Below are 24,492 nucleotides of genomic sequence, written 5' to 3' on the forward strand. Positions count from 1 at the left end.
TTCCACTCAATGTTTCCGTCACCTCCTGGAGTTAATAGAATTAAATTCTAATACTAACATTCAATTTGCAATTTTGGAGATTTGAAACATCACCTGCTCTGCATGAAGGAATAGCTTTTGTGGTGAGGTCTGAACGTGGCATATTCTCAACAGAATTCCCAGGGTTTGAAATCTGTTGCACTTTTGAGAGGTGTTTTACACCTGCAGGGGTGCTTTCAGTGTCAGTTATACATCAAGATACAAAAACTGGGCAACAAAATTTTAGAAGAAAGCCTGACTTGAGACACAGACACAAATACAATAAATGACACAGTTACACAGGATCTGTGTCACTGGTGAACAGCCACACCAGCCACTTGCAGGAGGTTTCTCAGCAGAGCTGAGGGGTGAGTTGGAAACAAGGGTCTGACACCAGAGGATTCAGGGGCACAATGTGGGGCAAACAAGAGCCAATGCAACTCCAGGGGAATGACTCAATATTTTATATCCTCTCCTCTCCAGCACCAGGTGTGTGAGCTGTCTCTTCTCTCAAAATTTCGAGGCAATTATGTTTCAGAAGCAATTGAACATAATGTTCAGATGCTTAAATATTTGACATGGCCCTTCCCATTCTACCTCAGCAGGTACTTATTGTTCTTTTGGCACTGTTCTGATGAACATTTGATGACTTTAAAATACCCTGGTAAGCAGAAATCCTGGATGTAAAATATTATTGTATCATTTCTGATTCTCTGGTTTGATGCACAGAAACATATGGGTGGGTACAGGAGTGGACTGAAGAGATACAAATGACAGGGTGACACTTGGCCAGAACTCATGTCACAGAAAAGAGAAAGGCAAAAGCTGATATATTTTCATTATAATATTTGTTATTCCCATGTAAAAAATCACTGCTGGGAAAGCAGTTTCTATCAGGAGATATGTCCATTAACATCTCTGCTATTAGATATACAAACCACACAAATCTAACCAGCCAGGTCCCAGCTAAACAGTTGTGTCTTCCTTTCCAAGACCTGCAAAGCTTCCCATCCCAGTTCCTATATGACAGATAAACCGAGCAGGTTAAAAGCAGGAATAAATAATTAGCAACATTTACTACAAGGCTACAGTATTTGGTTGGCCACTAGAAATGCAACTGAGATGTCTTAGATTATTTTGCCACTTCAAGGCTTGATTATTAGTACTGAGTATCTTTCCAAAGTTGTATCTTTAATTTCTGAAGGAAGCTCAGGGGTGGATTTACATGTTACTGGGTAAGACATCACTATCTGAGAGAGAAGGGTTCTAGCATTGCACTGAAAATTCTGAGTTCTTTGCCCACATGCTCTCCACCATTATGACTGATTATATTAATACATAATCTCTTTTCCCAGGTAATTTCTAACCTAGGTGCTCCAGTCTTTGAGGGCTGAACAAACACTGACTCTACAAGATACTATTTCCACCTATTCCAAGTCCTTCCCAAAAAGTCTAGAAAAGTCCTTTGCAACATATAGCAACTTTCATTTATTTCAGAGACAACTAAAAGGAAAACTAGGAAAAATCTTTCTGAAGAAAGAAAGAGAAAGAAGTGGTTTTGGTGTTGTTTTTGTGGTTTTTTTCTTTAAACAGGAGTTTCACATTTCATGAAGGTGAATTATGCAGGACAGAGATCTGTAATGAACTTTATCCCTTTATCTACTTTTGATCTAGCAGGTCTTTAGTAAAGTAAATGTTACTTAATCTACATTCATATTATCTCTTTTCCCCCACTCTTTTGTTAAAAAAAAAAAAGACCTATTTTCTCAGTGTTAGAAATGTGAAATGTTATTGTGCTCCTCTGTTCTACCCTGTTGCTTTCAATTCCTGTTTAATAAGACACAGGACATCTCTCATAAATTCTGTGCCATCAGTGTCATGTTGCTGTGATGATACATTGCATGTTAAGTTGGGATTGGTGTGAAAGGACAGTGTGGGCTCAGGAGAGATTTTTATTTTGATCTGGTTTTGCCACAAGTGTTCTGCATCTCTTGCTGTTAAAATCTCTGGAGAGCTCTTGATGTGATGGTTTGAACATGGGGTGTTCTGCCCTCTGGCCATGGGCCTTCTGCAGCTGCTGACCTCTGCTCCTCCCTCTCCCTCTTCCTCCTGGAATTAGATCTCAGTGCCCCCCCTGAAGTTAAAGAACTAATTATTTTTCCAGCATCCCTCTCTGTCCTCTGACTTGCCCCTCTGGGAGACATGAGGAAGACAAAAGCTGCACTTCTGGAGGTGACCATACCTGTGAGCAGCTGTTGTGACCCTTTTCATGTGCTGTTGCACAAAGGGTGAGACTTGAACCCCATGAACCCACTTACAGCTGATGGAGGGGATGGTGGCCTGGGAGCTGATTTCAAACCTCTGACATTTTGAGTTGCTTTCACTTCACTTCCCTGCAGGTATTTATTGGCACACTGGCATTCTGGTGGCTGTCTACCTAGAAGCAGTAGAGTTACTCTCTTACTGCTTTTCTTTCCATGGAATAATGAGGATCTCAACTCAGTAATGACCCTGGGCATGAAATGGAATCTAGACACCTCAAACCTAATTTTGTTGCAAGACCAACTTTTACAGATTTTTACTTTTTAAATATATATGAAATAATATCTAAATACATATCCTATACCTTATATAGGATCCTGTATTGTATAATATATTTATTACCCCCAAAACCTATCTCACAATTGTATTGTTCATCTCTAATATAACTCTTGCTGTCTCTTCTTGCCCATCTTGTTATTTCTGTGCTTTTCATCCCTTTTCTTGGTAGTCTTTATACTCCTTCCACACAAGCAAATTCCATCTCTTTTTCTTCCTTTCTTATATGCCAGTTCTTTCTTCAAGGTGCTGTCTTTTTTTTGCAGTGTGGTGCAGAATAATCAAACCAGCAAACTTTGTACTTTTTGAAGCAGGGGTGTTTGAACATTTGAAAACCCACAAAAGAAAGGCAGATCAGTAGTTCTGGCATTCTTCAAAATTGCTCTTTCATTTGAAAGGAATAGAGAAGCTCTGGGTGGGCAAACTGAAAGTTGTGGTGTCTATTTAATGAGGCTGTGAAGGGAGGCGAGGAGTGTACCAGTAATGATTCGATGTGGTGAATGCAGATGTGGCCACTTAAAGGAAAAAAAATGTGCTTTAAGCATAGTCTTTTATTTGATAATCAGCCTACAATCCACGTGCATGGGGGGGGGTGGTTCTCAGGAAGCCCAGAGGGCTGAGATCTGCTCTGGGGATGTGAAGTTCCAGCAGGCACCAACCTTTGGCTGGGTGAGCTGCACAGATGTGAACGTGCCAGCTGAAGTTTGGGATTCCAGCTTGATTCCAGCCCCGTTGCTGCTCCCCGTGGTTGTGGTCAGGGTGGTGACTGCTGCTTTTGTGCCACCAGGAGCAAGTGATGTTAACAGAGTGCACGGCATCCCTGGAAGGGTTTTCAGTGCGTGGTCAGCTGAAATCCGTGCTTGGGATGTGGGCTACTTCGAGCATTAAAATGGGCTTTATTGGACGCTCACAAAAGATTTTAAGTGAATATATTCATCAGTTCCACACTGCAGGTGTTGCTTAAGTCTTGCTCTTCCTCCAGACTCTTTAGTGTGTATAATGTGATTGTTTTTCCTGAGTGTTAGGAAAGCCATCACACAGCCCTATAGTGCTCCGAATGTAATGAGCTGCATTCTTTATCCTAATTGGTGAAGCCTGTGCATTCCCAACGGCAGATAATTGTTTTCCAGACGAGGCATTCCCACCTCGGAAAGCCACTTCTGCCCGGCCCTTCCTTCTCCAGGAATCGTTAGCAGCGGCAGTCCGGGGGATTTATAGCGCCAGGAGCACCTCCCAACCCAGACTTTATGGCTGTTAACAGCTCTCACTTTTCCTTGGAAAGTGTTTCTCTCCCCGGACACGTTTTTGCCCCAGGGCAATTAGTTATCAAAGTAGTCGTTAACTATTGATAATGATCCATTTGTCAGGGGTTATTGTGCAATGATGCCATATTCTCTATTAATTAGCTAAACCCATGTTAGTTGTAGATAGTGCTAAAGGCCCTTTCTTGGAGGATCAAGCGGGCTTGCCATAAACCAAACTGAGCAGCAGGTTTGCCAAAGCAGAGTAAATGATGTGAGGAAATGAATGTTTCCAAAAATATAATTATAATAAATATTTCTCAAGATTTGACAAGTTTATAATTTTCAGACATATCTGTCTATAAGGGAAGGAAATTAATCCAGTGGCAGTTTTTGAAGAAAGCAGGGTCTGTATTGGTCCTTTCTGATACTCTTTCCTAGAATAACAGGAAAGAAGAAACGTACACACAGAAATAATAACTGTATACACTGAAAACTGTGCCCGTATTTGGGACAAGAAGACCTCAGTGTACATGGGAAATCTCAGATTTTTCATCTTTTTTTTTTGGCCAGTTTACAGTGTATCACAGAATAGATGCAGGATCTCTTTGGAGAGATGCTTAAGAATTACAATTGATATATCCATACAATTTTTTTTTTAATTATAAAATTCAATTAGTTTCTGTTTCTCACCTATTGCTTGGTTCCAAGTACCCAGTACAAATTTCTGTCTTCTGAAGAAGTGATTCTGCAGGAACTCAGCATGTGGCACTCTCATCACATCCCACTGAAATATGGTCGTGGAAACCATGTCTAAACCATGGATTGGAAAAATGCAAAGTGAACAAACAAACAGGGAAATCACTGCGCCCTGGTTAGGTGGGGAGGACAGGCATTCAGTGTGCTTACATGAAATTCTTTCTGGGCTCCATTCGGTTTTAATACTAATCTGTCATAAAATCCGAAGGGTTTTAGGCTGTTTCCAGCAGCATTTGCCATCAAGTAAAGGTTGAGTGGATATTTTATTATAGATGGAAAATTATTTTAGCATAACATTGCAGTTGAGCTGTTGCCACTTGATGAGTTTATGCAAGAACTCTTGCATGCCATTTCAGAGTGGAATTCGTCCTTTCAGCAGCAAAATGCTGAAAGAGATACAGGGTTATTTGTTTGTGTTGTCAGACAGGAGGTGGGAAAAAGAGATCCCATTAACATTTGAACGAGATCAGCCCTCAGGTGCCCCCCACTGGTTTACTGGGATCTTGCCTATAATGCTCCTGTGGGGAGTCCAAAAAGGATGGCAAATCTCTGATTTTGTAATCTCTCAGGTTACAAAAACTGTGCTGAGTCTTTGTAATCCCTGGGAAGAGAGGGAGAGTGGGGGTGCCCATGGCACCTCCCTACACCACAGTGATAAGGCAAACCCGAATTTCGTCCTCGTCTCCAAGCTGTAACTTCAGTTCCGTGGATTTTGCCATTTATCTCTGCATTAAATGCTGCTTCTAAAGTTTAAGGTCAGAAAGTGAGAGGAAAATTGGGGATGGTATTGAGCCAGGAGGAGTGTTGCTGGAGAGCAAACCTTAAGGCACGCCAACTTTTAGGTATAAAACATAAATTCTTTATAGCTCCCTGTCTTTGTCAGAATGTTTTCCATTGTAGAGCATTGTGTTTGTGACTTGTTAATGCCTGAGCTATTGATTTCCTGTCAGTGGGAACTGGATTCCCAGTGAGCCTTTTTGTCCTTGTCTTTGGCACTCTTTGGTAAAGTCACTCAAGATTGTTAGTTTGGTTTGGTTTTAAAAGCCTTAAAATAGTATTTTACATGTGACTTCCCCATTGGAAATGTAGCAAATTTCCCTTCTTTTTTTTTGCACTCCATTACTAAGTTTTTAAGTGGTAATTTTGAGAAAAGAGGATATGTAAACACAAGTTGAATTAATATACCAGTGTCCTGTAGAGATTAGTTTCCTCTCGTGCTTTTTTCCATGATGTTGGCTCATGAACTTATTTCAAGGCACAGATAAGAAGAAGAAATGTAGTGCTCACCTGCTGCACAATTAAAAGTGATTGGCCTTCATGCCTCACCAGTACCAGTTTATGTTTAGAAATAGTCAGGAAAACACAGATTAAAAAAAAAATGTATTTTAGGTGTTTGATTAGGTTTGTTTTAAATAATTATTGTTTTGTTGCATTTAAAAATGCAGAAGGCATCACACACTTTTACATGCACACATCACTGTGGTTTGGTCTTTTGATACTCAGCAGTTACATGGGCCATATAATCTGGGCACAGAACAACCACGTCCAGTGCAAGATGTGGCCAAACAGCAGCCAAGCCCTTCCTTAGAAACCTTCCCACCCCTTTTGCCTCTGGTGCAGAACAGCTGATGGTAATCACTATAAACATTAATTATGAGCTGATTGGCAAGGGCCTCATCAAAGCAGAGATGAATTAGAACAGTGATGCACCATCTAGATTTTAAAACCAACTAACATAACTCTACCTTTGATTAATATGAGAAAAATGTAATAGGAAGAGTTCAGTGTCAAGGGCTCTGACTGTTCAATTCTACACACACAGTGAGTTTTAAAATGCAATAGCTGGGAGCTGTGCAGACCAAAAAAAAAAAAAAGAAATCAGATAAACAAAAGTCTGCACTGAATTAATGTTTCAATAAAATGCCTAAGTAACATATGTCCCAACCTGGCTGGAGTCCTACAGCAGGAGTGAAAGACTTTAATTACATGATTGATGGGTGCTTCAGGAGAGAGCTGGGAATCCACAATGACTGCAAGGTCATCAGCGCTGCCTGGGAAGGGGGAGAGGGAGGTCCAGGGGGAGGGAGGTGGGAAGTGACCTCAGGTGACAGGGAAGGGCCATCTGCCCCGAGGAGCCAGGCAGCAGCACAGCAGCTCTGCCCTAGCCGGGGTTATTACCTGGGAGGAACATTCAAGAGCTTCGTGCTTGGCTGTCTCACAAAAAATTATGCAAAACGTCCAGCTGCTTCATGCAGAGCTCAGGAGCTGTAAAACTTGGGCATTTTTTTGCAACGACAGAAAATCACTTGTTCTGAAACAGCACAAACCTTACACTGTTGATTGGTGACTGTTGCTCCCAAGGCAGTTGGTAATCATTAGAAATATCTACGATGTTAATCAATTTTGTTGAAGGATTCTTGGCCAAGTAGGTATCAGTTTTTCTGTGAGAGGGATATATGTGTGTGTGTAACTGGGCATTTCTGTTTGGGTGTTGCTGTCACAGGTTCTGAAGTTCTCATGTGAGTAAATCAGTGTGGCCAAATCCTGGTCATGCTCTCCTTAAGTGCCTGTGAACTCCATTATTGTCTGTGATTCTCTATAATTGAATTTAATTACCATTAACATCATCATCGTATTGTTTTTAGCTGGGGTGCTGAAGCTTTTACTCTCACATAGGCAGAGGGTGTTTCTCTGTAAACATTTTAGTTGACTGCAAGTTTATTTTAAACATTACTTTCTATTTCCAGTAAGATATTGATAGCAAAGCCTTTCTTTTTGTGCTTCTTAATTTTTAATATCTCAACCTTTCTGTGACCATTATCTACATAAGCCCTTTCTAGACACTGCTGCCCAATTGAGTTTTGTTCTCTGACAGCCTTGGGGACACCACTTGCTATGGAAAGAAGCAAAGACTACGCTTTTCAAAATATTTCTCTTCTGTATCTTGTGGCAGGTCATTGGATATTTGCTGCTAAGGAAAAATTGAAATGTCTGAGGTGAATTTACAGAATCTAGGTTAAATAATGATTACTTGTCACAGTTTAAATTGTGTCCCAGATTTGAACATTGTGCTCTATAGTCCACTCATATAAATTAATGGTGAATCTGTTTCACAGCTGATTATTAGTTTCCCTTGAGATGATACCCCTATAAAATTATTTTGATCTTCTACAGTTTCATGTATTTCCGATTTTGTTTTTAGTAATCTCTTTTTTTTTTTTTTCCAATGGCTATGGGCAAAAAAGGTAGAAATGTTACTTTGCTTAGGGCAGGTGTAGTTTTTCTGAATAATTTTGAGTTATTTGATATATTTTTTTGTGTTCATGGCAGTATAATACAACTCACTAAGTAGGGTTGGGAAATTGGAGTGTTGCTTTCTGGGTCACCATTTCAAAAATGCATAGATGCAAAAGTAACATGTTTTCCACAATTATCATCAATGTTATTGTCAAATAAAGGCGGAGATAAAAATGGGTCGAGGCCCAGGCTGCCTTCTCCCCATTCTGTGGGATTTTCTGACTCAGGGATGGGAAGTGCTGTCAGGGCAGAGTGTACCTGTTCGACGAGATCCATTTGCAGGACTCTCAGCAGCTTGCATAAATAAATAAAAGCACCCCTGCCCTGGAAAACATGACATCAATTTCAGTCATTGTCTGTGTGTCAAGTATAATGCATTTGGTGAGGACAGCCTGAACTAATATTTTTATTTTAATGAGACGGGGTTGATAGAAATTTCCCAGAAAGCTATTGAAGGTTAAGGTGATAAACGTACTCAGTGTCCCAGTGGTGTTGAGTGTTTGTAACGTGCTACATCACAGATAAACTTAAAGCAGTAACAGACTGAGGAGCTGGGGATGTGGTGAACGAGAGAGGTGAAAAGAAGCAGAGGGGTCGTATGAGGTTACAACGTGTTTGTGTTCTGAACAAGCCGTGAATTAAACATCTGAAAGTTTCTCTGAACCTTAAATACTGCTGAGGGTGCAGGTGGCTGTGGAGGGTTTGAGCCACTCCCTTTGGGTGCCCTTTGGTTCCCCAAGTCAGTGAAATGACACCACTCTTGTCACCCAGCCTTGGGTTCCAGTCACTGTTCATCCCCACTGGTCAGGTGATGGATCTTCCTCGTGTCCAGAGCACTCTGTAACCACGTGTTCAGTGAGCACAGAGGCTCCAGCTCTGTAGCAGAGCTGTAGTTCAATGTATTTGATGGACCAGTGACAGTAATAGAAGAGTTACCTCACAATCAGTAGCCCGATGTCATAATGAAATTAATTGCAGTTACATTTATGCATTTTGAGCAAGTCATATAGTCCATTAAAATAAGCTTAGTTTGTAGAATTGGTGCACCAATCAATGCAGGGTTTTGGAGAGAACCAATATATTTGAAATATACTGTAATATAATCAAAAAAGTAGTTTGAGTGCAGTGAACAAAAAATGCCTTTTCCACTACCTTTGTGTTGATCTTGCTGTCTTTGCTGTAGTAAATAAGATTTACATGGTCTTGTAGCTTATCTTGTTGTTAGGAAAAATACTTCATGTAAAGATGAAATTTCACCCCAAACATAACTGACATTTAAGCCTGATATAAAGATGAATCACACAAACCTCAGAGTGTTTGCTGAGGAGAGGAATATGCCTTATAAAATAGGGATTTTTACTATCTTGGTTCCTACAGAAAGTACTAGTTCAGCTTCATTGTACTGCAGACAGTCTGGTGTGAGTGAATCTGCACTGAGAGCACTGAGAGTCCTTCCACTGTATAGTCATTAAATAAAAGCCAAGGTGGTGGAATCAAAGGAAGGCACTGAGGTGACAGTGACCTACTTTGCTAAATCAGAGGAGTGGGCACAGAAGAACTGTGTTAAGGTCCAACACTGCAGGAGATAACCTAGAAAGTGCTGAAAATCTCAATTTTCAGACAGTGCCAGAGCAGAAATATAAAAATCTATGAATCACTAGTAGAACAAGCTTATACATCATTTAATCCTGGTATATTTAAAAAGTGGAATGTCTTCAGCAACCTGCATGTGAAAACCCTGTGCACTGTGAAGTGGATAAAGCAATAAACACCAACCGCTTCCACAAACCTGAACACTGCAAAATGCCTGGAGTAGGGAAATAATATGGGGTCAAAATGTGCTGTACTGAGATGTCTGGGTTTGTTATTTTTTTCCACTGGTCTTTGGAAAGACCTTCACTGATAAGTGATGCATTCGTTTCAGCATCATTTTCCCTTTTATTGATTCTCGTTGTCTAAATTGCCAGCTAAGACATGATTTGGTATGTCTCTATTCAGAACAATTTTGTGCCTAAATTAAGGTACAACTTGTTGAGGGTGTAAACTGATGCATTTTCGTTGACATGAAGGAAACACGGTCAACAGAGCTTTGGTCTGGTGTCTGTAATCTGCTCCTAAAACTGTTACAACAAATGTGGATTATTTTGTTGTTGAATTTTCCCATACCTCAGTTGCTGTATTTATGTTGGTTGAAGGTGTGGTGGAGGAAAGGGGAAATAAAAGGGAAGGTGAAAGTACTGTTTTTGGCTTAATAAGTAACTTGGTGCATGTTCTTCCTTTTATCTCTTCTCTGTGGTAAATAATGAAATTCTAAACACCAAAAAAAAAAAAAAACAACCAACCCCAAAAAAGATGCCCAACAAACAGCACCCTCCCCTTTTCCCCCCAAAAAATAGAATTAGAACTACTGGCAGATTTGAGCTCTCTCTGGTGAAGCTGCTTTATTGTTTGTGCCTGAAAGATGCACTTTCTGTTATTTGCCTGATTGGATTTTCTTCTCCATATGCAACACTGTGGGCAGGATGGGAATTGAGTGAACGTGACAGAAAGTTGTCTTAATTTTTGTAGTTCACAAATGGGTGAATACTTCTGATTTTATCATAGTAAGACAGAAGTGATTGTGCTGTTTGTAACAAATACTTCTGGAATTTTGTCTGGCACAGCAAAGTTTTCACAGGTGACAGCAGCAATAGCTGTTGGTCTAATGGGTAGTCGTTATGAGTAGGAACTAAGTTGTTCTTTGCAGTAAAATTATCCAAGGGGAAATTGCAGTAGCAAAGCTGTTCCTTGGAGTTATTTGCCTTTCCACTGATTGAGTTTCATGACACCCTTTCATGATGCTGAACTTGAAATTTCTTGATTCACTTGTTTTCACTAACAGCCTTCTCTTCTTCTGGGGTGACATTACATTTGTTCTGGGGACATGACCCTCAATTCTTTTGCAAGTTTCTTTGTCACATTTTTAAAAAAACTGTTTTTATTTTCTTCTAAGCCATTTAATATACATATTTTAGCAGAATACTACGTGCTACTGTAGCAGTTTCATTTGAGTGACGTTCTTAGCACTCTGCACTCCATGTAGAGCCTGTGAAAGGCTGGACACCATTAGCATTGCTTGCATTTCAGTTACATTCATTCCAGTATTCTCTCTGCTTTCTTTTTCTCCTTAAATCTGTCCTCCCTTTATTGTTTCATGTCTTATTTATGTTTCATATCATATATTTCAATTTAAAACTCATCAACAAATTTATATTTGATCAGAAAGCTTTGCAATGCTGTTTGCAGCACGTTCAGTGTAGAGGTTCATTAGAATCAAATTCTTCACTTTTGTTTTAACTTTTAGGCAGAAATAACAATCAAAAATCCATATGGGAAGTTGGGAATAAACTCATAATAGATCTGATTCTTAATAGATACATGTGAAGTACATGTGAGGTTCATCACAGCCAGCCCATGGGCATCTTCAGGAGAGAACACTCAGATCTACCAGCTCTTAGGCCATTTCTTCGTGGAAGTGCATGTTCAGGACATTTTGGAGACTGGACTTCTCACGAGACAAATGCTAACACAGTTTCCTTTGAAACACTTTTCCAGGGTTGTATCCAGCACAGGGAACATCCCAGCAATTATTTCAGATGTTCTTAAGCCAGAAGTGTTACCTGATGCTTTTGGACTGTAGCAGCAGGGCAGGAAGGGGGGCTGGGTTCATTGTGCCAGGATGGCACTCGTGACATTAGTAACACATGTATGTTTTTGTGTTTGCCATTTTGATATTCCCTCCCAAACCCAAGCTGATAGGGAGAACTGTTTTTCTTGAGGGATGGTCTGTCTTGGGCTGCAGACAAGTCGATATCCCTGAGAGGCTCCCACTGCTCCTGACCTTGTGGTGTGTTGAAAATAATACTCAGAGCCCAGGAGCAGCACATGAATTGTGTGGTGAAACTCAGGAGGAGAGAATGTGAAAAGAAACTTAGCATGGACACTGGACTGGAAGCTTGGTTTTCCTCATTGGAAGCTTGGTTTTCCTCATTGGAAGCTTGGTTTTCCTCATTGGAAGCTTGGGTTTCCTCATTGGAAGCTTGGTTTTCCTCATTGGAAGCTTAGTTTTCCTGGTTGAGATGTTTATGTTTGGTGGGATGAGGGACCTTGCTTTGAGCTGTGTAGTGATTCAATAATATTTTAGACCAATATGTGGAACAACTGAATATTAAACTGTGTAAGGTCATAGACAAAACTATGTTGGGTCATGCATTTGCTTCTGTCCACACAGCATTTATTTTAAAAGACTGCAACCATTACTTACGATGGGTGGTTTATTCAGCTACCAAAAGGGGAGCTACTTTTAGTGTGGTAGTGTAAAATACTCTACTAAAACAGGGTTATAGGTGTACAGCAAAACACAAGAGTCAAAAGCTGCAACCCAGGGAGTCCTGGCTGGGCTGGTGAGCACTGGAGCAGGCTGGAGAGGATGAGGAATCCCTTGGAGATCAATAGAAGCTGACAGAACAAAACATGGAGCAACCTACTTCCACCTGGAAGTTCACCCTCCTGAGGAGGGGGGACTAAAGCCCTCGAGGTGTTCCCTCCCCCCTCAGTCACTCTGTGAGTCCAACATTCATTCCCTGGGCCAGGCGCAGAATTCCAGTGTAAGTGATTGCACAGACAACAAAGGCTGTCCTTCCACCTTATCCAATCTTCAAGGGCTGTTCTTTTCCTTGGGTTTTCTTTTTTTTTTGTTTGTTTGTTTTTAGGTAACTTGTTTACCAAGTTTTCTATTCCTTCTCAGCAGTCCCAATGTATTTAAGGAAAATCAAATCTCTTCAGTCAATTTTAATTCCATATAGTATTTAAAATAAGTACTGCAAGATTCAATTGTCTCTGATAACAATATTTGTTTTGTTAGATCGTCAAGTAATTTTGCTCTTTTTTCTCCTTTCCTTCTTTTTTTTTTTTTTTTTTTTGGTAGAAGTTTGCTTTAGGAAACGTGTTTCATTGTATTATTTAGACAATGACCTTCAGAACTGATAAAATTTTGTTGTAGTGCACATTTTTTGTGCACTGTTTAAATAATGAATAGTAAATCAACATAGTTAAATGGGATATGACTGCACAGATTTCTGTATAAATTGGCAAACTTCACCACCTGCTCTACAAGGACAACCTTTACCAGTTGTGGCTATTTTTGTGTGTTAGGAAACCTTTCCAGAAATATTCCAAATCTTTCACTTCCCAGATCATTAAGCTATATGAGCAAATAGTCCTTGTACCGTAGAGTGGCTGAGGAGCAGAAGAATGTTTTTTGTGTTAACTGTTTTTCTAAGCCACTGCTTTGAAAAGGTTTAAGGGAGTAAAATGCATGAGAAATTCTAGGCAGAACAATCTGTGTTTCAAAATACATAGAAAAGGGTAAAAAAAAGGGACTGTTTTCTCTTTCTTTGTTGTGCCTATAACAGTGAGTATTAATATTAAATAACACTTCTGGTACTTATTAGTTTACAAAACGGTTTAATTTTTTTTTTCCTAAAAAGTATCAGAATATGTTTTGTTTTGTTTTAATTTAGATTTGGCTAAAATTATCTGTCATATGCAGATGATTATGCAATATCTGCCAACATCCTACCCTACAACAGTTTTACCAGATGGTTGAATGTGTTTCATGTAGCATTTGTTTAAATGCAACTATTTCTAATTTTTTCCTATAATTATTAACATCATCTTGGTTCTAAGGACTCGATCTGCATTGAGTTAACTACTGTTAGGCTATTTCTGCCAGAGTTTGTATTTCAGCCTTTATATTTTGCAGGACAAATATTTTACTTTAATGTCTGAGAGTTTTATATTGTCACATGGAAAATTTATGGTAAGAATAACAAATAATTTATCCAGTGCTGACTGCGCTACTGTATAAAGAAAATAGGGCTTGTTATTTATTTTGTGTGTCTCTCTCTTCAAGTGTTAATTCTGTAGCAAAATGAGAACATGGCACCGAGACTTAGTAAATTGACTCTGAGTATTGAAACAGCAATTTGAGGTACATATGAAAAATGTAAACAAAGTCACTTAAAGATACATTTGCTTGAATAAACCCCAAAAATGGGGATATAGGCAGGTTTACCTTCATATCAGTGATGGAAGATGCCAATCAAACAAGATCTTCTGGGGGGCTGGATATTTCCACGGTTGTATAATATGATTATTATGACAATTAACTTGTTAATTAAGCTTCACCAGATGTCTGTACAAGTATGTAGAGTACATGTAAAAATGTACAGGGGTGTGTGTGTGTGTTTATATGCACTCAGACACAGGTATATGTGTGTAGCTAAATGTTTGGGGAATTTCTTTGCTGGACCTATGAACCCTCTTGAGTTCCTGGATAGTTTTCTCAGGGGAATTACTCTCACACATTTTTACATCAGGCTTTATTTTAACTAACAGGACATAGTCACAAAACTCCAAACAATGTGTTAAACTTCTGTTTATCAGCCAAGATCTTGCCTGGTTGTTTCAGCATCCCAGCTTCTATTTCACTTTCTCCTAAAAAATGTCATCGTTCTCCTAAAAGTGTCATCACTCACTCTTGAGTGAACCTCTTCTGCTCTGCTGCCTAAACCAGCTGCTTTCTCCTCCTCCCCTGCTCCAGAGCCCGAGCAGTGATCCACCTTCCCAGCCTCCCCAGCTGCTTTGTTCTACTTTTTTGCCAATTGCTTTATGCAAAATCCCATTTTTCTTGTGTTTTGGCGCGGGGGTCCACATGCCCACTGGAGTATTGTGTTATTCTTCCTAGTCCCTTGCTCTTTATGTTTTTGTTCACTATAATTTCCCTGCTGTACTTCATCAGAATATTCTGGGGTTCAAGCTGGTTTTTCTCTTCTGTAGAAGTGTTGCTAAAACATTAGATGATCCCTGCATTAAAACCCAGTTTGTAACATTCATGACCGTGACATGTAGATAAAACTCATTAGCATGGATAGTAAAGTCAGCCATGGGGTGCCTCATGTGCACTTTGGGCTCTCAAGGTTTATTTTTGAGAATATTGCTGTGATTTTACCTTGGCTACAATAGTTGGCAGTTTCTTATTTTTTATTGGGCATAAAAAGTAATAATATAGCACTGCCATTAGCTACAGAATAAAGCACTGTTAGCACTCAACTTTTTATTTAAAATCCAAATCCTGTATTGATTTTGCAATAGGAAGACATGCAGGTCAGAAATGCAGTAAATAATGAGATCAACAAAGCATTGGTTCGGGATATGAAAGGGAATTGCAGATTTCCAGTCAGAAATAATAGAAGGAAGGAAATCAATGACAGTAAAAAGAGAAAGCAAGAGTGAGTAAAATAATATTGAATGGAAATTCAGTTACTGAGAGGATTGTTACTGCATTCACTGTTTGATACAGGGCATCATCCTCACCATCTGATGTATTCCAGTACCAGGGCATTTTGAGAACAAGAACTGGAAGGCTTGGCTTGAATTTTTAGGATGCTTCCAACAAAACTAATGCATCACTGTGTCTGCTTGCACCTCTTGTTAATGCTCATAAAGGACAGCAGCTATGGTCTAACATCCATGCTCTGCACAAAATGAACTAACCCTCTAACCACTAATGCTAAACTCATCATCTGGACATAAAAATCTCATGTAGCAGCAAAGGGAGAAAAGTGTCTCAATTGTCAGAGAGACATGAAGTGCAGCACTGGGTCAGCCAGGATGAAATTAGACCTCACTTTGCAACAAACCATGCCTCAGATTCTACTGTTTAGAAGCACTAAAGTTATTTTAAAACATAATCTAAGTGACAGAAAAAAATAACATTTTCAGCATGGCTGTCCTGGTCAACAGGAGCTGTGGAAGATGTTTTAGCTCTAGAATTTATTCTTGGATAATTGTGACTGAGACACACAGAAAACAAAAAGCTGTGGGAGCATCTCTGATGCAGGGGTAAGCACAGTATTTTGATCCATGTTTCATCCCAGTGCCAGGTTGTGCTGGTGGTGATGCTCATGTGCAGCCCCACCCCTTTGTACACACAGAACGTGCAGACACATCCACTGGCTCTCAGAGTATTATTACACAGCTTTCAAACTCTTCCCTGGGTACAGAGTGCAGTAAAATGAGTCAGAAATATATTCAAATTTTTTTGCCTTCGTCTGCTAAGCTACTCTCTCTCTTTTTTTTTAAGTGAACTCTCACTTTCGTAGTGTTACATCCTGTCTTGGAGACACACATTTTGTGGCAGTAAAACACTTGTTATGAAATGCACTTTTTAGGCTAAAAGATAATTTTTTCTTTCACTCAGGCTATTACTTAGTTCCTGTGCACTTGCCATACAAAATACGTTGCAGCACATAATTGTGCACCATGCTGCACACTTATTTAAACCCCTTTATTTTACAGGGTTTGGGTTCTCCCCAAGTTCTTTGTGACTTTGGGATTGTTTTTCTTGACCGTAACAGTCTGCAACTATAAAAACTAAAAAAAGAGATATTAGATAGGAAGGGTTGTGAGCAAATACTGATATTACTATAATGTAACAGGATCAATACATGAGGAATTTGCATCCACCTGAGGCTGAACTGGGATGTTGTGTGGGAGCAGGAATCTGAGGAATGGGTGCACACTGCATCTCTGGGCAAGTGGTGGGTGTCAGTTTGGGAATGTTGCTCCCCAGTGGATTCCAGTTGCTCTTATTCTCTCAATAAAGCTGCATATTAGATTTCTACTTTTAGCTTGCAGGTGTTTAAAGGCACTGTTTGTACTGTGCTACAGATGCTGGTCATAAATCAAAGTACTGATGTAAAGTGGTGATAATGATGGAATCTTCCATTTACTGATTTTTTTATTTTTTTTTTAAAGACTTTAGGACTAATTGGTGATAAGAACTTTTAACCATTCCCTCTCCAGCATGTGAAGTTGGTACAGTGGTACACTGGTAGGATGCAGTGGTTGAAATGGGGGAAAGGAAAGGGCTCTTCAGGATGACATAAACAAGCATTAAAAATATTTTTTTTTTATTAAATAGCCTTGCTGGGGGTTGTGGCTGATTGTGATAAAGGCCTTGCAGGTCCCTTTGATTGCAGCAGCCCTTGACCAGGGATGTTGGAGCACTGCTGAGGAGGAGAGGGGCAGCACTGCCCCTTTGAACCACGTTCCTGGCCTGCACAAATGCCTTGAACTCTCACAGGGACTTTCATTCCTGCAAAGCCCAAAGGTCAGAAATGGGTAAGGCATTAGCAGAGCCCGAAGGAAAGGCTGACTGGAATGTCTGAGTGGATTGCCTGTTCATTAATGTCAGGGAGCCCTTACTGAGTTCATGGATTGCAAGAGAAAATAATGAGCTGTTTTTCAATGATGGGCTCAAATATTTCTCTTTCCTGACCATTGCTTTACTTCCACCTTTCCTGTACACAGCCTTTCCCTCTTCTCTCACCCATCTGATCTTTTCTCTGGAAGAACTGTAATAAATGTAGGTGTTAGTCCTTTCTGCTAACATAAAATCCCGTGTGTAACTTGAAGCTCTGCACTGATTTTAAGGAATTGGTAGCATTTGTGGTGGACACTTTTTAGCCTGTCATGAATCAGTCAAAGCTGGCTTGAGCCAGTTCTACCTCTGGGCACTTGTCAATTCGTTACCTCTTGCTTTTTGTGGTATCAGTCACAATTTTTACCTTTTTTTAAAAAAATTTTTTATTTTTTTTTATTTAAGCCCAAAACATTCATGGTAATGTTGCAGACTGACGTGAGTTTTCAGCAAACCTGAGCTCTATTTTAATTTATTCAAGATCTCATACAAGTTTCGTGCTGCTCAGTGTTTTTACAATTCTGTGTGTTTGCAGCTTTCCAATGTCTGTGCAGTCAGAAGCACTGAGGGAGCTCTGCTTCAAGTAAATACTTAGCAGGGAGCCAGCAGTTCTCCAGTGAGTGGATCTGCATAGTATTGTTCTCCCTCCAGATGAGAGAGAGAACACTGTGGTGCATTCTGCTTCTCTACCTTGCCCTTCCCGGGCAGGGCACAGAGCTGAGGCTTGTTAATTGAACCCTCTCCCTGCTCTGCTCAGGATGGGGCTTGGTGCTGCTCCTTGTAATGGTTGTTGATTTGACAACTTGTCCTGCTGGGTGCTCTGACTGTGCTCCAAAGCTTGTTAGTGACTGAAGTAAACCTTCCTCAGTCCACAGAAGGCTTTTTTATTTCCTGTTTTTTTTCTCCTTCAGTTTTCTTCCCTTTTCTTTTTGGCTTTTTCTTCCCCTTCTCCTTTTTGTTTTGCAGCTCCAGTTGTGTTAGAACATGGTGCTGTGGATCCCTTTTATACTCTAGTCAGTGTTTCAGCCTTCACCAGAGATGCTGTGAGCCAAACCCAGGTTCTGTACTCACACAAAAAAACATCTGATGTTGTGCAGCTCAGTCATGTTTTCCTTCTGGGAGGAAGGAGAGAAGTGGGAAAGGAAGGAGGGGCAGGGGGGTACTGTTAGAAGTAAGAGAGTCTCTTAATTTTCTCCAGCTTAAAACTGATCTTTTTGTCTGTACTGCCACTTTCACCCAGCTTCTGGGCCTTTCTTAGCTGGTTGCAGTTGTTTTCTCCCGAGCCTTTGCTGTCTACCTGAACAGTTTTCCCCAGTCTCTCAGGAAACAGAGTTGAATGGTTACTCCCCAAAGAAACAGGGACTGCACTGGAATTTATTTTTTTTCCCCTTGCATTTTGCTTCTATTGCACCTTTGATACCACTGCTTCATCCTTAAGTGGTGTTTTGTGTCAGACAAGGGACAGTCATTTTTTCTGAAAAATGAAGGCTCCCCTTAGTCATCAAAAAGTCCTGGGCTCATTACTCTGTGGAAGGGAAGACCAACAAGAGCTGGGATGAGAAAGAGCTGTTCAGTGACAGAGACAAAACATAACTTCCAGTGTATTTGTCTTGGAGTAAAAGTAATGTATGCCCTCTATTGAACAAGTAACCTATCGATTAGAGGGGAACCAATGCACTCTCACATCTCCACCATGGCTTTTTCCTTTAATGGATATAAATGTGTACGGCTTTTCTCATGGTGGTTTTGAGAAATATTAAGGGTTACAGCCAGTGTAACAAAGAACTGCTTAACAGCTCTGGTATCTTCTGACTTTAAGAGCCACTTTGTCAACTGTACAGTTGTCTAAGGATGCTGATTAATTTGCATTTATGTTATGTAATTTTAAGATAAAATGATTCGTGTTTTATCTGTTTTAAAAAAAATAATTCTTCAGTGACTTCCTTCTACTGTCTGAAGAGGGATTACATAAAGAAATGCTACTGGATGCATTTATCAACTAGAAAAAGGCTCCTCTTTTATCTGAGTGCCTTTTTTAAAGTGTTTCTGTTTTCCCACTGTGTTTTATATAAATTCATGAACCTCAGGAATATAATTTCTGGCATACTGCTAGGGAGAGGTCTTGAGGGATGAGCACCGTTACCCTTGCACGTTAGGGAAAGGCTGGGGATGCTGAGTCTTTAACAAGGCAGCTGTACCCAAAATGTTCAATCATTTTTGCTAAATAAGTTAACAAAAAAAAAATTGCTCAAAACAGAGCACGTTCCTCACCCAGTCTCTGCATTGTTCAGTTTGATTTCTCTTTTCTCTTGTACATCTCCTGTCCTGTGAAGTTTTTCAGTTTCTACAGGGTGATAAATATTGATTAATACACAGTATTTACTACATACACATGTATGTACATACCTGTAAGTACATATATAAGAGAAGGAATCATATCATACATAAATAGATACAAAAGAAGGCTGTAGTAGATGTTGTAGTACTAAAATGTTGTAGTACATTTTAGGCCCTTATATTATCAAGATAAGTGAAAAAAACTTAAATGTCTTCTGTGGGTGATTATCTGATATTAAAAATAAAAAATATTTAATTACTGAGGGTTTTATATTAATGTTTAATAGCCAATCTTTCATCTGAATACAGTTTGACACTCAGGACAGAACTGTATCACAGGTTGCATTGCCTCTGCTGGGAGACCTAGTTCATCAAGAACATTCAGCTAATCTTTTTTGGATAAAACCCTCTGGTTTCTTCCCAAATGGTGCTTTATTCTGGTCCAGTCTTTTTTGTTTGTTTGTTTGTTTTTTTTTTTTTTTTTTTTTTTTTCTGTTCCCTGAAGTTTCAGCAGCCTCCATGTCCTCTTTAACCTCTTTCCTTGCCTACTTGTGTTCCCCAAGAAAACTTCTCTCTGCCAGATCTTGGCATCCTGGTGCCTCTGTTGAGGGTCACAGCCAGTTTTGTTTTCCAGCTTCTGGACAATGATCAAAGGTTTCATATCAGGGACTTTTATTTCATTCAGGTGTCTTCCTTGCTCTGGGGATTCTTTTATCTTTGTTTCCATTATCAGCAGCTCCAAAAGTTAGATCTACTCTATGAATATGCATAACATTTGTGTTTAGCTGTTCTGTTCTAGAAGGACTGTTCTCCATCCGTGTTTACAGTCCTCTAGAAGTTTAGAGGTCACTGGGACTCTATGGTTGCTCTTTCCACTGCTTTATCCTCCCAGAGGCTGAAAGGTCTTACATCCCTCTTCAGTACAGGGATGTTTGTGGCTGCCTGAAGAGTTCTTCTTTACCTTGTGCCATTCTGGAAACTTCTAGTCAGGGGTTTCCTGCACTCCTGAGTGCCTCCAGAGAACCCCAGAGTAAGGGCATCCTTCAAGTTGGGTGTTTCTGTGTTTTCTCATTATCTCAGCTTTGGTTGTAAAGTTATGCTTTTTAATCTTGTTTAGTTATCTGGCCATTTTGAAACCATTTTGACGTCACTCTCACCACCACTGAATGACAAGTCCGGTTTTATTATAGCTCAATTAGATTATTTTTGGCTGTGTTTTGAGTTCTACTGAAATGGAGGTTTAATTGGGTCGATATGGTGCCAAAATTTATGTTCTTTTTCGGCAACTTGTTTTTATTTGCAAAATAAGAAGCTGGAACATTGAGCAGTTTTATTTCATAATATTGAAAGCTAATCAGTTCTGTTGTGTATTGAGTGTTCATGGAAAGAAGAGTTTCATTATTTGATATTTTGTCTGTAACTGTAAAATCAGAGGCCAAATATTTAGAAGAAATGCTTTATAAAATCAGGTTAATTTATTAACTCACAGCTGGTACCCAGGGATTTGATTTGAGATGGGTTAAATCACAGAATTATGGAATCACGGATTGGTGTGGTTAGAAGGGACCTTAAAGCTCATCCCATGGGCAGGGACACCTTGCACTATCCCAGGTTGCTCCCAGCCCCGTCCAGCCTGGCCTTGGACACTTCCAAGGGATGGGGCAACCTGTGCCAGGGCCTCCCCACCCTCACGACAGGGAAGAATTCCTCCCCAGTATCCCATCTAACCCTGCCCTCTGGCACTTCCCCTTGTCCTGTTACTACATGCCCTTGTTAGAAGTCCCTCTCCAGCTCTCTTGGAGCCCCTTTAGGCATTGGGATGCTGCTGTTAAGTTCTCCCCATAACTTCCCAATAATTTGGAGGTCCTGGTTAGTGAGATTTCTGGCAGAACCTCTGTGTGTGTGACACCTTGGAGGGCAGAAAAAGCAAACTGGGGGTTGGTATGTGTATGAGCAGAAGGGTAAGGGCGAGTGAAGGCCAGTGCCCTTGGCCATGATTTAGGATGAATGTGCCCAGTATTCAGTAAGACACTGTATATATGCCTATCTATACAACTTCTCTGCTTTTCCCATTAATGCCTGTCCATTAATGTCATTGCAGGACGCCTAGAGCTTTCTCACATAGTGCATTGGGTGTTGGTGAGTGACACTGCTTTCCTTCAGTATATTGCTGCAATCCTTGCTTGCTCAATGGAACCCAGAAGAAATGGGTGTCAGTCTGGGGAAGAAACATGCCTGAGGAGCAACATTTGTCTCCTTGATGTTTAGAAAAGACAGCTGTGGTGGTTGGCTCTAGGTTCAGTTCTCACTTTTATCCTGGGCTTAAACTTCTGACTAAGGTCGTGCAGGACACCTTGTCATCTCTGCACCACTTAGCTCGACTTTTATCTGATGCTGAAGAACTTGCTAAGTTGTCTTTGAAGAATAATGTTCTGAGGAAAATGGATCTAAATGGATATATTGGGTAAAATAAATTCACCTGCAGTCCTGTGAAAAAGCACTGTAAATCTTGCCATGACCCCGCTCACTAAGGAGGTTTGTTGATAGCATTATATTAAATCAGGAACAGCAGAGGAAGCTATAGAGATACTCAATAGCAACTCAAGAGGGAGAATTGCATGGCTTGTGGGATTACAGAATATGGAATTTTGTGCTTCCAGGTCATTACTTTGAATTCAAATACACTCCTGGTAGTAATAAAAATCTGTTACCAGATGACAGCTCTCCAGTTTCACGTATGAAATGAGCTGAGGTTTTCTATCCACCTGGTAATGGGCAGATGCCCACTATGCAAAAAGTGGCACAACTGGCACCATCAGCTACTTTTATTGACAGTCTCAGTGGGGTGGTCAGCAGTTAATACATCACAGCAGAGTCACCTTTTTGACCTTAGATTAGATTCTCCTTCGGTGTTCGGCAGGGATCTGTGTGCAGAGAACAGATAAGAAATTTTCCTCCTTTATTTAATATTTTTGAACATTGCTTCAGTGAAAAACAAGTAAAAATTAAGGGCAATTTCCAAATTATTGCTCAGTGCCTTAAAATCTTATGAGAGGCTATGTGTTATTCCTTATTTCATATGGCACCAAACAACCTTTCAACAAGGGAAGCATCTGAAAGACAATGTAATTAATAAGTATTTTGGCAGAGGCCAGCATTATCCTTTCTCCTTTGTTCTCTGGGGCTTACCATTGTTGACAGCACTGAATAAGAAAGCTGGTTTATTTTGGATGTGTAGGTGTTACAGAACATAACTGCCTTTGAAGAGATGTGGTGCATTTAACGTGTCTGATTTAAAGACAGTCGTCCTCTGGTGTTTGCAGAAGTAAATTCTATGACAAGTGTGACTCATGAAGTGGGAAGTTCTACAGGAGCTCCCCCAAAGTAGCTTTTCCCTCATGAAACCAAATCATCTCTCTTGTGCCTTCTCAGGGGTTTGTTTTACCCTCAGCGTGAGGGAGTTTCATGTGAAGCTCTTGCTGTCACACTAATAAATGCAAAAACCCAACTGCCTCGTGATTCCTGAGACAGAGGCTACCATGAAAATCTTAATTAATCTGTCTCCAAATAGCTGTAATTACTGAGTTAACCCAACTATCACGGAAAAGAAAAACGTGGATTTACAAAAGAACATATTCACATATATATATATATATGTGTGTGTGTGTGCACTCAATGCTATAAGCAAAGGATGAGGAGGAGGAACAGTTCAGTGGTGACAAGAACTCTGTATACAAATATCACTGTGCCAACCTGCAGCTCTTGAGCCAACTCTTGACTCCCTTGAAGGTTTTCACCAGTCGTTTGCCTGTGGCTCAGCATCAAGCAGAGAGAGGGCAGATGGCATTTCAGGCCAGGCAAACCTGTCTTGGTGATTGAAAATAATTCAGATCCTGTTTGTAAAGGAGTGGGACTGATTGTACTGGCTATAACTGCTCCCTTTTGCTGGAGACATTATCAGTACAGGGTATTTGGAGATAAGAGAAGGCTGGATAATCCGCCCTTACAATAATTTAGGAATTTAAAAGAGAAACAATATTATTTTCTGTTGCTTGTGATCTTGATGTTCATCTTAGTTTAAAGTGTATTATACTTATTTCTGTCTCAGATCTTAAATATACTTCAGAGAAGCCACTCTACTTCTGCTGCTTTTACAGTACAACCTGTTATAAGCAGCATTTTTAGCAAATGCAATAATTTGTAAATAATTATGCAAATCAATTTATAAACCCAACAAAGGATGTTAATTGCCCTGAAGGCACTAAGGTTAGCCAAAAATTCTAGTACTATGTGGTTTTTATGTGTTGTGTTTGGAGTTTTTGGTATTGTTATGAGAAGTTTTAAATAGAAATGCTGGTAGAATTTTAGCATTGGAACAAATAGGAGCCTATAAAATAAGACTTGGCATGGAGTAGCAATCTTAATGCTGATGAACATGGCAAACATGCACAGCTTCCACTTGGGGACAATTGACACAGATGGCAGAGCTGATTTTACCATGTGCTATATGTCTTATTAATTGCTCTGCCAATTACTATAAACTCCAAAGCCTGTTTCTTTGTTCTACTATCGTGGACAGTTTGTCTGGTTTATGTTTACTGCAAATATCAGATTTCTGTATTTATTTAGTGGGAATTGTAGCTTTTCTCTTCCTCTCCTTCCCTCCTGTTGTCTTTCGCTCTTCCCTTCTGCCCTTGTATTGATAGTCAGAGATGTTTTTAAACTGTGATGAGCAAGTCTATGTGAACCAAGAAGTTATTTAAACTTGGAAGAAATCTGTTGTGTTTGTGGACCAGGCAAAAGTACCATTTTAAATCTGGACTTGTGCATGTGTCTTGTTGTTTTGGGGAAGAAAATGAAATCCTGTCCATGTCAGAGGTGGTTTAGCATCCAAGCAGAGAAGAGTTGAAGTGACATTCTAGAAACAAGTGTATGTGC

The 24,492-nt window shown here is 39.9% G+C and overlaps 1 protein-coding gene across 22 annotated transcripts in view; it reads left to right on the forward strand.

Annotated features, from left to right (window-relative positions):
* RBFOX1 (RNA binding fox-1 homolog 1) overlaps positions 1–24,492 on the forward strand; it is a 1,156,483-nt gene that overhangs the window by 569,988 nt on the left and 562,003 nt on the right. For 2 of the 22 annotated variants that reach the window (XM_027750842.2, XM_039389545.1), the window contains exon 2: positions 21,656–21,693. The exons of the other annotated variants lie outside the window; for them this stretch is intronic. The gene's annotated coding sequence lies outside the window, so the exon portion shown is untranslated. The remainder of the gene's footprint in view (positions 1–21,655; positions 21,694–24,492) is intronic. 22 annotated transcript variants of the gene reach the window in all.

This window comes from Pipra filicauda, unplaced genomic scaffold (assembly GCF_003945595.2).
Source record: "Pipra filicauda isolate LSUMZ 115617 unplaced genomic scaffold, ASM394559v2 scaffold73_size2923735_pilon, whole genome shotgun sequence".
Lineage (NCBI taxonomy): Eukaryota > Metazoa > Chordata > Aves > Passeriformes > Pipridae > Pipra > Pipra filicauda.